This window comes from Natrix helvetica (genome assembly GCF_964273705.1).
Source record: "Natrix helvetica genome assembly, chromosome: 1".
NCBI lineage: Eukaryota > Metazoa > Chordata > Lepidosauria > Squamata > Natricidae > Natrix > Natrix helvetica.
Window position 1 is genome coordinate 246,271,388 of NC_138548.1, and position 9,910 is coordinate 246,281,297.

At 50.7% G+C, this 9,910-nt stretch overlaps 1 protein-coding gene across 1 annotated transcript in view; it reads right to left on the reverse strand.

Annotated features, from left to right (window-relative positions):
• GRIN2C (glutamate ionotropic receptor NMDA type subunit 2C) overlaps positions 1-6,682 on the reverse strand; it is a 110,955-nt gene extending 104,273 nt beyond the window's left edge. The window contains exon 1 of the mRNA XM_081934833.1: positions 6,558-6,682. The gene's annotated coding sequence lies outside the window, so the exon portion shown is untranslated. The remainder of the gene's footprint in view (positions 1-6,557) is intronic.
• Positions 6,683-9,910: the final 3,228 nt, after the last annotated feature.

Consider the following 9,910-nt stretch of genomic DNA (forward strand, 5'->3'; position numbering starts at 1 on the left):
GTTTTGGTACTGCTGTAGGTTTGCATTTGCCATCATATAAATCAAACCAGGCAATACAAACTGTGCTTGTCAAGGAATGCATGAGAAAAAGTGGGTATGAAAAAGGGTAAAATAGAGTTGGTGGGGGAGAAAATCATGAACCTTGAGGCTAATCCTTCAGGGAGTTCTTAGGCATAAACTCAGGTTCAATATTTATCTCAATAAATGGTGCAGGAGAATATTGTTGCTTCTGAATAGTCTCTATAATTTAGAGCATCTTTTTGGGTGTTTCTTTGTCATTTATGTTAGATATTAGCATATATCGGGATAAGTCTTCCCTCAGGTCCGCTCCTACAGCGGGAAACAGGTATTCCTCTGATTGGTCAATGGGCGTGCTTCATCCCTATAAAAGGGGAACCCCCCGACCACAGAGTAAGCTGGATCACTACTATTACTAATAAAGAGCTGTTAAGTCACGTCGTGTCCGCAGTCTGTCTCTCGTTGCCCAGATCTAACATTGGCGACGAGGATGGGATTGAGAGACAGATAGGACGAAGAACGCTACTTCAAGAATCTCCGGATTTGATCCAGCCCAGGAATTCGGCAGAAATTCCGGCAGCCATCTCAGATCACCGCAGCGCGGCAAATTCAAACTGAGAAGATGGCGATGCATGCTCCCCCCGCTCCTTTCGACCCAGCAACCGACGAATGGGAAGCCTTCATGATTCGCTTCGAGTGTTTCCTCGAAGCAAATGAGTACACGGGGATCACCGATGCAAGAAAGAAAAATATCTTCCTCGGCTACTGCGGAAAGGAAGTCTTCAATACGGCCAGAGACCTCACCGCGCCTACTCCAATACAAGCAGTACCATGGGCGACGCTGAAACAAGCCTTGGAAACACATTACGCGCCAAAACCGTCCCGCCATGTCAGCCGCAAAGAGTTCAACATGAGGACTCAAAAGGCGGGAGAATCCATTAACCAATTTGTTGCAGCTCTACGAAGAATAGCAGCCCACTGTGAATACAGGGATTTGGAAGAGCATATCTTAGAGCAATTCATCTGTGGGGTAAGAGACATTTCGTTGCAAAAGAAACTGTTAGCCAACCCGAATCTAACCCTACAGTCAGCATTGAACAAAGCAAGAGCGTCGGAATCAGCGGAGAAATCAGCAGTGACCATACAACGAAGGGTCAACGAAACCCAGCCAGCACCGAGACAAACCAGAGTCCACTACGAAGACGCAAGCCCCGACTACGTGGATCCCGAGTTCGAGGACAGTCACCTAATGCAGAGCAGTCACTGGAGGCCTGGGGGGAAACCCGGATCCCGTTTGCCGCCCTGCGCAAGCTGCGGAGGGAATCACCCCAGGTCTACTTGCAGGTTCAGGAACGTTGTTTGTTCGCACTGCAACAAACTTGGGCACATCGCACGAGTGTGCCGGAGCGGAGTCCCTGCCTCACGGCAGCCACCCATGTACCGCCAACAGAAGCCCAACCCAGGGGCTTGGCGAAATCAAAAAGGGCGCCCAGAGAAAAATCCACAAGTGTTTACCCAGAGAGAAACTCCCCAAAGAGCTGAACGAGCGTATTCCCAGAGAGATTACTCACAAGAAAGTGAGCGAGCGTATCCCCAGAGAGAATTCACACAGAGAGCCGAAAGAGCGTTCTACCAAGACGCTCAACGAGAGTATTTTCAGGATATAGACGATGAGATAGAGTTGACCCAGAGAGAGGAGTTGCGAACGTATCTCACCACGATACATCAGGTCCGCCCTAAGCGGCCCAAAAGGCTGAAAGTCACAGTCCTCTTGGAGGGCTCACCCTGCGAGCTGGAGGTTGACACAGGATCAACCCTGACGATCATTTCATGGGCATCCATGAAACAGGCCATTCCCAGCCTCAGAAAGAGCCAACTGCGCGCTCCTGACGTCCTGCTACGAGACTACCAGGGGAACCAAGTCCCCATCGTGGGCCAAGGCACATTCCACATCCAGTTTAAGGACATCGAAGCCCAGCTGCCCGTGACCATCTCCAGCGCGCCATTGCAGAACCTCCTGGGGCTTGATTGGTTTGAAGCCCTGGGATTAGAAGTCACCGGAATCAACGCCGTGAGAAACAGCAGCGCTGAAAAGATCTTTAAGGAGTTCGAGGATGTGTTCAGCTCCGGTCTTGGTAAGTATGTGGGCAAACCAATATCGTTCAATTTAGATCCAAATGTGGCGCCAATCCGGCTTAAACCGAGACGAGTGCCTTTTGCACTCCGCCCAAAAATAGATAAAGAGATAGATAAGTTAGTGGAACAAGGAATCCTTGAGCCGGTAGATCACGCGCGTTGGGAGACACCTATCGTGACCCCAGTTAAGTCAGACGGATCAGTCCGCTTGTGCGCAGACTATAAATGCACAATTAATGTCGCGCTACAACAGAGCGCATATCCGGTGCCCGTAGTACAGCACCTATTGCACTCATTGGGGCCAGGAAAGGTTTTCGCTAAGTTAGATATGGCACAAGCTTACCAGCAACTGCCAGTAGATAGCGCCACAGCGGAGGCCCAGACTATAGTGACGCACAGAGGAGCGTTTAAATGCAACCGGCTACAATTCGGCGTAAGTATTGCTCCAGGATTGTTCCAGAGCGTCATGGAACGACTGTTGCAAGGGATACCGGGAGTCGTCCCATATTTTGACGATATCTTGGTGTCCGCTGCAAACGAGGAGCAACTAAACAAAAGAGTCAGATCTGTTTTGGCCAGAATCAGAGAGAAGGGCCTCCGCCTGAAAAAAGAAAAATGCCAAATTAACGTGCCTAGCGTAGAATTCCTGGGTTATAGAATTGATGGTCAGGGAATTCACCCCACTGAAAAGAAAATTAAGGCGATCCAGGACGCCCCCACACCACGAAATCAAACCGAGTTGCAGGCCTTCCTCGGACTACTTAATTTCTACAGCGTTTTTCTGAGACAGAAGGCGACCGTTGCTGAGCCACTACACCGTCTACTCCAGAGGAACGCACCATGGAGATGGGGACGAGCCGAAGCTGCAGCATTCGCCGGGGTAAAGCGCCTGCTCACCACTGACTCACTACTTGTACAATACAGTCAGACCCTCCCGCTGGTATTGACCTGCGACGCATCGCCGTTCGGGGTTGGAGCAGTCCTCAGCCACAGGATGCCCGACGGGAAAGAAGCACCCATTGCTTTCTACTCCAGAACTCTTTCATCGGCCGAAAGGAACTACAGCCAAATGGACAGAGAAGCATTGGCTGCCGTTGCAGGTGTGAAACGTTTCCATGAATACCTCTACGGCCGCGATTTTGAACTCATTACTGATCACAAACCGCTGTTAGGACTTTTGGCGGGAAATCGCCCCACTCCGGTCTCCCTTTCTCCACGTATGACCAGGTGGACTGTTTTCCTGGCTGCGTACTCTTACAAGTTAATTCATCGACCGGGCTCCACTCTAGGGCACGCAGATGCGCTCAGCCGTTGCCCATTACCAGACATTTTGCCAGACCCCACTCCAGAAGTACCGGTATTGCTCATTGACTGTTTGGATTCGGGACCGGTTTCTTCTTACGACGTTGCAAGGTTCTCCTCGAAGGACAATTTAATAAAACAAGTGCAAACTTGGGTATGGAGGGGGTGGCCAAAGGGAAATGTGGGCCCGGAATTCAAAATGTTTTGGTCTAAACGGGACGAACTCTCCGTGTTACAGGGATGTTTGTTGTGGGGGGATCGAGTTGTTATTCCTTTTGCGCTACGAAAAAAGGTATTGAATGCTTTACATATGGGGCATCCGGGGATCGTGAGAATGAAAGCGTTAGCGAGAAGTTATGTGTGGTGGCCCAATATGGACAAAGAAATAGAGGAGTGGGTGGCCACTTGCGATCCATGCCAGGAGTCGAGACCAGCACCCCCGGAAGCGCCCGCCACAGAATGGGAGAAACCCAAGGCACCCTGGTCACGCATTCATATTGATTTTGCAGGGCCATTCCAGGGTCAAACCTTCCTCATAGTTGTAGATGCTTATTCTAAATGGTTGGATGTAGTCCTAATGACATCAACCACGGCAGAGGCAGTTATAAAGGTTCTTAGGCGGCTTTTCGCCACCCATGGTCTACCAGATCTGTTAGTATCGGACAACGGGCCCCAATTCACGGCCATGCAGTTCGAAACATTTTTAGCAGGGTTGGGAATCAGACACGCCCTCATCGCGCCTTTCCATCCAGCGTCCAATGGTCAGGCAGAAAGAATGGTGCGGTTCGCGAAAGAGGCCCTCGCCAGGATGGGCCCGGGGGATTGGCAAACACGCATTGACCATTACCTCCTCATTCAACACATTACCCCGAGCGCAACGACGGGTAGAAGCCCCGCTGAACTACTAATGGGTCGCCGCCTACGGTCTCACCTGGACAGGCTCCACCCGAATTATTCTACCTCGGCTCCCCCAGACTCTACAAGTAAGGTCAGATCTTTTAGAGAAGGAGACACTGTTTATGCTCAAAATTACACAGGGGGGACATTGTGGATACCGGCAAGGGTCATTGGCATCATGGGCCCTCGATCGTATTTGTTAGAGCTTGAAGATGGGCGGAATTGGAGAAGGCACATCGATCAGCTTCGAGGTCGCCTAGCACACTCCAACTTAAGGGATGAGGGCGAAAGTTTCCTGTCCACAGAAAGACAACCGCAGGGAAACTTCATCCCAGGAAACGACGACACCGGCGAGCTAAGCGGGGGACAGGACATCACGCACGCAGCTGAGCAACCCCCCGTCATCACAACCGCTGAGCAAACCCCCGTCATCGCAGCCGAACAAGATACCAGGGAAAAGAGCATCGAAAACGCAAGACCTCCAGAAACAGAAAAAACACCCGATCCTGCAACTACTTCAACCCAACAGGAAACCAATCCTGCAAGTACTTCAACACAACCTGAACTCCGACGTTCCTCCCGAGCAAGACAAACACCCACCTACCTAAAGGACTATGTCACCTACCGCAACGTCCCATCTAGGAGGGGAGGGGTGTTAGATATTAGCATATATCGGGATAAGTCTTCCCTCAGGTCCGCTCCTACAGCGGGAAACAGGTATTCCTCTGATTGGTCAATGGGCGTGCTTCATCCCTATAAAAGGGGAACCCTCCGACCACAGAGTAAGCTGGATCACTACTATTACTAATAAAGAGCTGTTAAGTCACGTCGTGTCCGCAGTCTGTCTCTCGTTGCCCAGATCTAACAATTTATTTAACCAATTACGTTGGGCTCCTTTGCTCTTTATTTTCACTTCAACCCTTGGCAACTTAAAGGATGTGCCCACTTCTCCTTGCTTCCTTCACTCTCACCTTCCCCAATGCCCCTTCAAAGAGCAAAGCGTCCACAAAATACTTCAAAAGTGAAGGAAGGAATCTGGCAGCATACATTTTCACATCAACCCCTACACCGAGACTTTGCAGAAACAATTTAGGCTGCTGGTGCAAATTTCCATGCACTGAAAACGGGAAGGAAGGAAGGAAGAAAGGAAGGAAGGAAGGAAGGGCAGGGGAGGGGGAGAGAGGGAGGGAGGAGGGAGGGAAGAACCTAGCTTTTCATATTTATCTATTTCTCCCTCCCTCCCTCTCTCTTTTTCTTTCTCTTTATCCTGCTCTCGCCCCCGTTTTCCCTACCGCTGCTCCTCGTCCTCTCGGTTTTGTCCAGCTCCCTCTCCGCCCATCTGAAAGTCTCTAGCCTCCGAATCTCCTTTCCCGCCGTCCGCTTTTTCTTTTCGGCGCCGTACTACAATGTACCTCCGCATATCACTAGTTGCGATAGTATCAGTCACAGTGTTATTATTTTATAACTTTCCCTTCTTCCCGCAGCAACTGTTGAGGTCGGGATGTGTGTGAAACAGAGGTGGGGGACACTTAAGCGTTTGGAAACGGCGGCCAGCAACATGGAAGTGGGAGAAGTGAGGCGGGGGGATATTAGTCACCGGGACGCAGCGAAGGAGAAGCAAAATAAAATAGCTTGAAATGGTCGCAGAGGGGCTATCCCAAAATAAAGGGAAACTGGGGAAATCTTGTGCCTCCTGCGATATTATTATTCAAGGTGAGCGAAGAGATAGGATATAGAAACATCCAGCGATTAGAGAGAGGGGGGGGGACCGAGGGCGGATGGGGTGGTGGGGCTTTTTGTGGGTTTTTTTTAAATACTGTTGTATGCTATTTAAAGCCCCGCTCGCTTCTTTCCCGGCTGAGTTTCAGCGCAGTGTCCTCAAGGCGATCCAAAGGGTGAACCCCCCCCCCACTCCCCAGGAGCTGAGCCCGAGGGAGAGGAGAGGGGGGGGAGGGAAAGATACCGTGAAAGCTTCTGAGGTGCTTTGAGGAAAAATAAAAGCAAAAGTTCATCCTTGGAGCGGGAGGGGGGGATTGGGGGTGGGCAGGACTTAAGAGGAAGCGCTAAGCGCCAGAGCCTCGGCTCTTCGAGGGCAACGGAGAGCGCCAAGCCGTGACATTGGCGAGGCGGCCGAATTCGCGCCTTCCAGGTTCCTATCAGAAAAACGCGGCGGCGGAAGAAGTAAACAAACCGGGGTTACTTACTAGAGGGTAACTGGCGCGGCGGGCTGCATCCCCTGCGCTCCAAGGCAGGGCTGGGCTGAGAGTTGCGAGGGAAGGTGATCCGGGGCGCAGGGGGAAGAGGGGGGACACCCCGGCCCCTGCACGTTTTGCAGCAACTTCCCGGGCTGGCTGGCGTGACCCCAAACTCCTTCAAGTCGTCCTTTTTCCTCTCCCCCCCCCCCCCCCCCCCGGTACCACGGAGGCGGACGAGTGGCGCGCAGGGCTGGTCGCGGCTGCTTGGCTGCTTGTCAGCGGCACATCCTGAGGGAGGGGGGGGGAGGTCGGCTGCCTTAGCGAACGGCTCCCGATTGCCGGAAAGGAAAAGAGGGGAGGGCGAGCCAAACTGGGCAACCTCCCGAGGCAAGCAGGCAGGCGGACGGGCGGGGAGGGGAGAGAAAAAGGACCCGTCGAGAGTAGCTCTCGGGAAGCATCCAGCGGGCGGCGTGCTCTGGATTCCAGCAAGTGTCTCCTTCCCTCACCCTTCATCGCTCTCCCAACCATCCATTTCGGCGGCCGGGGTGGAGAAGGCAAGCGGGACAGTGGGAAGTAATAATAATAATCACCACCACCATCAACTTCGAGAGTAAAGCTGCCAGAGCGAGCGGCAGTTGTCCTCCCTCCCTTCTGACCCTGCCTGAACCCTTCAGCAACTTGGCGCCTCGGCTCTCGGCCAGTCCCCGGGAGGGACAGGTGGTTCCGATTAAGGCCACCTTGCCATTTCTGCCCGGCCAACTGTCCCGGTTTGGAGGGGAAAGAGGAGGGGCGGAAGAAGCGCGTTGGTGCGTTTTTTGTTTTTAAATCGCCGGTTGTCTGCAAGAGGGATACTCCGTCCGCCGCGGATCTTTCCGCGTTTCCCCTTCTCCAGAATCACATGGGCCGAGAAGGACCGGCAGAATTATCCCACGTCCGGATGGTCGCCCTGAAATTACTCCCGAGCTGAGATCGTCGGCTCGGGTGCGCCAAAGGCTACTAGTAGTGCCCTACCTGGAACCGGGGTCGGATCTCTCAGCAGGAAGAGCTAGTCAGCGGAATGGCTTTGGTACCCCGCCGGAGATGTGCAGGCGCCCTGGGCTGGGATCCAGCCACTCAGCCGCCTGTATCTCTTTTCTCTAGCTCTAGTCTTCAGGAGCGCGAATGTGCCCTTGGGCTGCCCGTTTCCCATCCTTCTTCCCGCGGCCATCCTGCGCCCCCTGCGCCCCTGTCTGCCTCAAGGACTTAGCGCCCCACTTTGCTCCTGCCTCCGCAGCCTGCCTGCTGCTTTAAGACCACTCGGACCCTGGTGCTTAAGAAGTAGGGTGTGGGAGGGGTCTGAGGAGAGGCGATTGCCCCCTCCCCTGCTACGCAATAGGGTGGGGAGGGAAGAGAGGCGCAAAGAGGCAAGACCAGCGGATTCCAAATCCTCCAGGTGACACCGGGACCTGGGCACTAATGAGATCTTCAATTTGCAATTTTGGAGGAGGAGAAGCATTTTTCGAGGTGGAGAACGACAGGGAGGGAGAAGTGAAACGAATGTTCAGGGAAGAATTTACAGTGAATGGTATCTGCTCGGGGATGGTGGGGATCAGGAAGTCTTAGAGAAGAGGAAAGTAAGAATATTTTGTATCCTTTGCAAACTTTCTTTTCAGAATCCAGGTGCTGAGAACTAGTTTGATGGGTTTTTACAATTTTAAAGATGAATACTCCGAAACCAAGTGCTCCTTGGATTTGCCATCCCCCTTTCTAGATTTCAGAACTGAGAGAATTAAGGTCTAATTGGGGCAGCTTCACTAATGCCACTACTCTGTTTAGCAAATTTGAAGAAACTGCCCATCCTTTGGCATTCCTGACTTCTTCTGTCATCTTGCTTATCCTCGTATTTCCATGCAGCCCCTGGATTCAAGCCAAGCAGGAGTGGGCCTAGTTAGTATTTGGATGGAAGATCTTTAAATAATAATGGGGATGTAGATTATATTGGGAAATTTAAAAATAATTAAGTCCCAGACAAATTTCCATATTGATGCCAAGAAAACCATGGATGTGTCATTCAAATCAGTAGGCACTGAGCGAAACCTGAAGGAGTCTTTACCTTTACCTAGAAGGTAATGAAAGATGTTTCTTAACCAATAGAAGGATGGATATAGCCATAGGTTCTATTAAAATGCAATGTCCCCAACTCTTTAATACCCAACAGTCACACACACATGAATGTTTTAGGGATGAAACGTGTTTCTAGACCACCTGGATTTTCAAAAAAGACATGTGAGAGAGTGAATGAAAGTGCTAAATTGTTCCTATGTTGTTTAATTCAATGTGTTGGGAGACCACAAAATTTTGTCTTAATGTGAAGATTATCTAAGATAATCTAAGATGGCAGAGGTGTTATTCAGTAAGTTCTGTCCAGTTCTGGAGAACCATTAGCAGAATTTTTGAGTAGTTCAGAGAACCGTTAAATGCCACCTCTGACTGGCCCCACACCCATCTATTCTCTGCCTCCTGAGTCCCAGCTGATCGGGAGGGAATGGGGATTTTATGGTATCCTTCCCCTGCCACGCCCACCAAGCCACACCCATGAAGACATGCCACACCCACCAAGACATGCCCACTGAACCAGTAGTAAAAAAAAATTGAATCCCACCACTGGGACATGGGTGTCAAACTTGCACTGTCACGCTCCGTCATGATGTATCGTGACGGGTTTTCCCTTTGCAGAGCTGGAGTGGCCGTGGCCTGTGCGTGACACATCTGGCCCATGGGCTGCCAGATTAGACACCCCTGGCTCTAGGACAGTCATCTGAATGTCTAAAGCTGATGAGCAAGTACAAAAGTTGATCTTGAGTTTCTGGAACACCAAGCTATTTCTATTCCAACAACCTGCCAATATTTTGTACTTAGGGTGCTTTTCTCCAATACTATGCCTAAGTCCTTGACATATGTGGTTCATTATATATAAAAAGAATCCAAAGTTATTTTGCTTCATAACAAAGGCAGAAGGTAGGCTATGCAAGTATTGACTTTTAGTTTGAAGGGGAAAATTTAATCCCAGAAGCTCATAAACTGGATATTTTATACAGCACTGGTTCGGTTGAGAATTATAGTCCTCTTCATTAAAGAGGCCCTCACAGATTCTTCAGCAAAACCCAATTAACAGTTTTGGCCACCAGAAATGTTATTTTTAGCCATGGTTTTAGAAATGCTGGTGGAATCATTGGCTTACTAAAAGGAGAAGAAGAAGAAAAAACACCTCGGCCTTCCCATTTCTCCCAGGCTTAAATGTTAAGCAACCAAGTGAACTTCCCCATTATTTCAATAGTATGAAATCCATTCATTACTTATACAGGATGCTTAATAAGGACACG